This window comes from Fistularia commersonii, chromosome 32, assembly GCF_037954325.1.
Source record: "Fistularia commersonii isolate RoL2024-O1a breed Wild chromosome 32, RoL_Fcom_v1.0, whole genome shotgun sequence".
NCBI lineage: Eukaryota > Metazoa > Chordata > Actinopteri > Syngnathiformes > Fistulariidae > Fistularia > Fistularia commersonii.
This window is the reverse complement of record NC_141315.1, coordinates 7,959,160-7,965,863: the sequence shown is the minus strand read 5'-3', so window position 1 is coordinate 7,965,863 and position 6,704 is coordinate 7,959,160.

Here is a 6,704-nt window from a genome sequence, read left to right as displayed (position 1 = left end):
AATTATAATATATAATATAAATAATATTATTATAATATCATTGAGCTGAGTGAAAAAGTCACTTAACAATACAAACTCCAAAACATGAAGTAATCAAGCCAGGTGATTGGATAAAAGGTGAAGTTGAGGAATTAATTTATGTTTAGACCAAATATTTCAAAAAAGGTTCTAACGTTGCCCCACGACCTTAATTTTGGGATGAATTTTATGGATTTCAAAATATAAAGTTTTTTTCTGTTTATCAGTGAATTCAAACTGATATTTCAAAACTAAAGTAGACATGATGTTCAGTGAGTTGCCTTTCAGTTATTTTATTTATTTTTTATTTATCTTTTAGTTTAAATAATGACTCATTTTAAATCACATTGAAGTTCTCCAAAAAAGAAGATTCTAAGAAAATAAAGAGGATTTAAGATCAAAGAAACTGAATGGTGACTTTTCAATTTTACTCTTTTTTTAGCTATATTATTAAAGAGAAACGAGTAAAGATGTTTCCAGATCACTCAACTTTGACTTCTATATGTGTTTTTATTGTATGTATGTATATATATGCGCATGTGTGAGTGTCTATGTATATGTGTGTGTAGGCATATTGTACATATGAATGTTTGTATGTATGTATAAATGTATGACGTATCTAATTATGTCTGTAAGTACATGAATGTATGCATCATTCCATGCATGTTTGTATGTAGGTACGTATGTTTGTATGCATGTATGTATGTGTGTATGCATGCATGTATATATGTTTGTATTAATGTGTGCATGCATGTATGTGTGTATGAGTATATATGTACATCAGCTACATGCACACATGCATGTGGTTGAATGTGTATTCATGCATGTATGGATGTGCAAAAATATATATGTATGCATGCATGTATGTATGCATGTATGTATGCGTGCTTGCATGCATGTTCATATGTATATGTCCATGTATGTATATATGTGTATATATGTATGGATTCATGTGTGAATGCATTTATGTGTGTGTATGTGTATTTATGTATTTATGTATGCATGTATGTACGTATGCAGGCATGTCTGTATCTATGTGTGTATGTGTATGAATTCATGTATGTGTGAATGAATATACGTATGTATTATGAATGCATGTATGTATGTATATATTGATAGATGCATGTATATGTATGTATGTATGTGTGTATGAATTTATGTATGTGTGTAGATACAAATGTGTGTATGTAACTATGCTTATGTATGTGTATGTAAAAGAGTATTGTGTGTGTATGTATGTATGTATGTATGTATGTATATGTATCTATGTATAAATTTATGTTTGAATGTATGTATGAATAAGTATGTATGTAATTATGTATGTTTATATATGTATTTTTGTTTGAATTTAAGCATGTGCATGTATGTGTGTATGAACATATGTTTGTATGTATGGTCATATATGTATGTATGTAAGCATGTATATGTATATATCAATGAATACGTATGTATTATGTATATATACGTATGTATGTATGTATTCTTTAACTTATGTATGTATATGTATTAAATAATATACGTTTGTATGCATGAATGTATGTCAAAGTAGCACAAATTAGTAAAAGTGAAGTGAGGAAGGCAAAGTAGCACAAATTAGTAAGTGAAGTGAGGAAGGCATTGAAGAGGATGAAGAGTGGAAAAGCAGTTGGTCCTGATGATATACCTGTGGAGGTGTGGAAGTGTCTCTGAGAGGCAGCGGTAGATTTTCTGACTAGAACAATATGTAAGAGCTTATATATAAATATATATGTTTGCACATGTATTTATGTAAGTGTGTAAAAGAATGCATGTATGAATCTATTTATGTATGTGTATCTGTATCTTTGACTGTATATGTATATATGCTCAGAAAATGCATGGCTATATGTATGTACATATGTATGTATGTTTGTTTATATATATGTTCATATACATATGTATGAACGTATGTATGTATTTATGTATTTAGGTATATATATGTGTAAAGAAATATATCTGTATTTAAATGTGTCTATATATATTTTGGTATGTATGTATGTATGTGTGTTTATATGTATGTATATATGTACGAATGTGTGTGTGTGTGTGTATTTAGGTAAGTATGTGTGTAAAAATAGATGTATTTATTTGGTATCTATATGTGTACACAAATATGTATGTGTAAATATTTGTTTGTGTATATATGTAGGTACATGTATGTATGTATTGTGTATGTAAGTGTGAATAAATTTATGTATTTATATGTGTACAAATGTGTTTATATATACGTGTGTATACGTGTATATATGTGGGTATGTATTTGTGTAAATGTGTATGTATGTTTGTGTGTCTATACATAATTAAATCAGGTATGTATGTGTGTATATATGTATGTATGTATTTATGCCTTTATGCCTGTGTTTATGTATGTATATATGCTGTAAACATATAAGTATGTATGTGCATATACATGTATGTTATATATATATATATATATATGTTTTTATATGTGCTTATGTATATATCGTTTTTTAAAGGTGTACAAATGTGTTCATGTATATAGGTATTTATATGTGTCTACATATATGTATGTATGTGTGTGTGTGTGTGTGTGTGTGTGTGTGTGTGTATATATATATATATATATATATATATAATTGCATTTGCATATTGTTGTTTGGATGTATGTATGTTTGTGTATGTATTTATGTATATATGTAGTTATATGTGAGCATACATATATGTTTGTATTTGTGTGTATATACGAAAGTATGAATGTTCGCATACATGTATGTAAGTTTTGATTTTACGTATATATATGTATGTACATATGTCGGTATGTATTCATATATATATGTGTGTATATATGTTGATATTTATCTGTCTATACATGTAGATGTGTATGTGTATGAATATAAGAAATTATTTATGTATATGTATGTATATACGTTATATAGGTATTCACATGTGTATGTGTGTGTATATAAGCATGCATGTATATGTGTATGAATGAATGAATGTATTTGTGTCTATATATAGTTAGATGTTAGATAGTTAGATGTGTATGTATGTGTGAGTGTATAAATGTGTGTAAACACTTATCTATGTTTGTATATATTTATATATATGTAGGTAAGTATGAATACATGTATGTATGTATGTATGTATGTATGTGTGTACAAATTTGTTCATGTATTTATATAAGTATGTATGTGTGTATAAAAATATATGTGTCTACATAAATGTTGGTATGTATGTTTGTGAAAATATGTTCATGTATTAAAATAGGTATTTAGGTGGATATATATATATGTTTGTATGTGTGTCTAATAATGTAGGAATGTATGTGTTTATACATATGTGTATATATATATGTATGTATGTGTTCATGAATGAATATAGGCATCTATGCCTGTAAACATGTAGGTATGAATGTATGTATATATGTGTGTCTATATATAGTTAGATATGTATGTGTGAATACGTGTATGTATCTATGAATGTTTGTATGTATGTATGTATTCATGTGTTCATATATTTATGTGAAATGTATGTGATAGTATGTGATATTATGTGATATTTATGTGAATGTATGTATGTTTGTCTATATATATGTATGTATGTATGTTTAGATGTGTGTGTATATGTATGTATGTATGTAACCTTTTAGGTATATATGTATGTGTGAGTGTATAAATGTGAGTAAACATTTATGTATGTATGTATGTATGTATGTATGTGTATACAAATGTGTTCATGTATTTATATAGGTATGTATGAGTGTGTATATAAATGTATGTATGTATGTGTGTCTATATGTCTATATAAATGTAGGTATTTATGTGTTTATACATGTATGTATGTATGTCTGTGTATATATGTAGGTATGTATGTTTGTATAAATGTGTTCATGAATTTATATAGGTATTTTGTGGATATATATATGTTTGTATGTGTGTCTAATAATGTAGGCATGCATGTTCATATATATACATATATATGTGTGTGTGTGTTTGTTTGTATCTATGAATGTTTGTATGTATGTATGTTTGCATATGTATGTATATTTATGTATGTATTGATGTGTGTTTGTATATATATGTATATATGTAGATATTTAGGTATGTATGTATTTGTGAGTGTATAAATGTGTGTGAACATATATATATGTATGTATGTATGTGTGTATATATATATATAGGTATGTAAGTGTGAATATATGTATGTATGTATGTATGTATGTATCATGTATCTATATAGGTATGTATGTGTGTGTATAAATATATTTATGTTTGTGTGTCTATATAAATGTAGGTATGTAGGTGTTTATACATTTATGTATGTATGTGTGTATTACTTATGTATCTATACTTATGTATATAGATATGTATGTATGTATTTGTTCATACATATATATATAGGCATCAATGCGTGTAAACATGAAGGTATGTAGCTGTGTATATATGTGTTTCTATATATAGTTAGATATGTATGTGTTAATACATGTTTGTATCTAAGAATTTTTGTATATATTTATGTATGTATGAGTTCATATCTTTATGTATATATGTATGTTTGTGTTTATATGTAAGTATGTATGTTTATACATATATATATGTATGTATAGACTTGTGTGTATATGTATGTATGTATGTATGTAAGCATTTAAATATGTATGTATGTGTGACTGTATAAATGTGAGTAAACATTTATCTACGTATGTACGCATATATATATATATATATATATGTATATATATATATACATGAATAGGTATGTAAGTGTGAATATTTGTATGTATCTTTGTGTGTACAAATGTGTTAATATATTTATATAGGTATATATATAAATGTGTATAAATGTATATATATGTATATATGTGTTTATATATTTATTTACACATGTATATTTGTGTATATATGTAAATAAGGCATGTATATATATATATATATATATATGTATACTTGTGTGCATATGTATGTATGTATGTGTGTACAAATGTGTTCATGTATTTATATAGGTATGGATGTGTGTGTATAAATATTTGTATGTAAGTGTGTCTATATAAATGTAGGTATGTATGTGTTTATACACATATGTATGTATGTCTGTGAATATATGTAGGTATGTATGTTTGTGCAATTATGTTCATGTATTAATATAGGTATTTATGTGGATATATATATGTCTGTATGTGTGTCTAAAAATGTAGGTATGTATGTGTTAATAGATATATGTATATATCCAATATATATATATATGTATGTATGTGTTCATACATAAATATAGGCATCAATGCCTGTAAACATGTAGGTATGCATGTATGTATATATGTGTGTCTATATATAGTATGTGTGAATACATGTATGTATCTATGAATGTTTGTATAAATGTATGTATTCATGTGTTCATTTATGTATGTTCATTTAAATATGTATGTATGTATTTATTTGTTCATATATATATATAGGCAGAATTGCATGTAAACTTGTAGGTATATAGTTGTGTTATATGTGTTTCTGTATATAGTTAGATATGTATTTGTTAATACATGTTTGTATCTATTAATGTTTGTATACATATATATATATATATATATATATATATGTTTTCATGTGTTTGTGTATATATGTATGTTTGTGTATATATTATGTATGTATTTTTGTATAAACATATGTATATATGTATGTATGTATGTAAGTATAGATATGTGTTTGTATATGTATGTATGTATGTATGTAAGTATTTAGGTATGTTTGTAAATGTGAGCGTAAGAATGTGGGTAAACATTTATCTATATATGTATGTGTGTATATATATATATATATATATATATATATATATATATATATATATATATAGGCATATAGGTGTGAATATATGTATGTACGTATGTGTGTACAAATGTGGTCATGTATTTATATAGGTATGTATTTGTGTGTATAAATATATGTACGTATGCGTGTCTATATAGATGTAGGTTTGGATGTGCTTATAATGTATGGATGTATATGAGTATACCTGTATGTATGTAGTAATAAGTATGTATCGGTGAATGTATGTACGGATGTGTGCCTATATAAATGTTGGTATGTCTGTGTTTATACATGTATGTAGGTATGTCTGTGTATATATGCAGGTATGTATGTTTGTACAAATGTGTTCATGTATTTATATAGGTATTTATGTATATATATATATGTTCTTGTGTGTCTGATAATGTAGGTATGTATATGTTTATAAATATAAGTAAATGTATATGTATGTATGTATTCATACATATATATAGGCATCTATGTGTGGAACCATGTAGGTATGTATTTGTGTATATATGTGTTTCTATATATAGTTAGATATGTATGTGTGAATACATGTTTGTATCTGAGAATGTTTGTATATATGTATGTATGTGTTCATATGTTTATATACATATGTATGTTTGTCAAATATATGTATGTATGTATGTATGTATAGATGTGTGTGTGTATATGTATGTATGCATGTAACCATTTAGGTATATATGTATGTGTGAGTGTATGTATGTATGTATGTATGTATGAATGTATGTATGTATGTATGTGTATGTATGTACAAATATGTTCATGTATTTATATAGGTATGTATGTGTGTGTATAAATATTTGTATGTAAGTGTGTCTATATAAATGTAGGTATGTATGTGTTTATACATGTATGTATGTCTCTGTATATATGTAGGTATGTATGTTT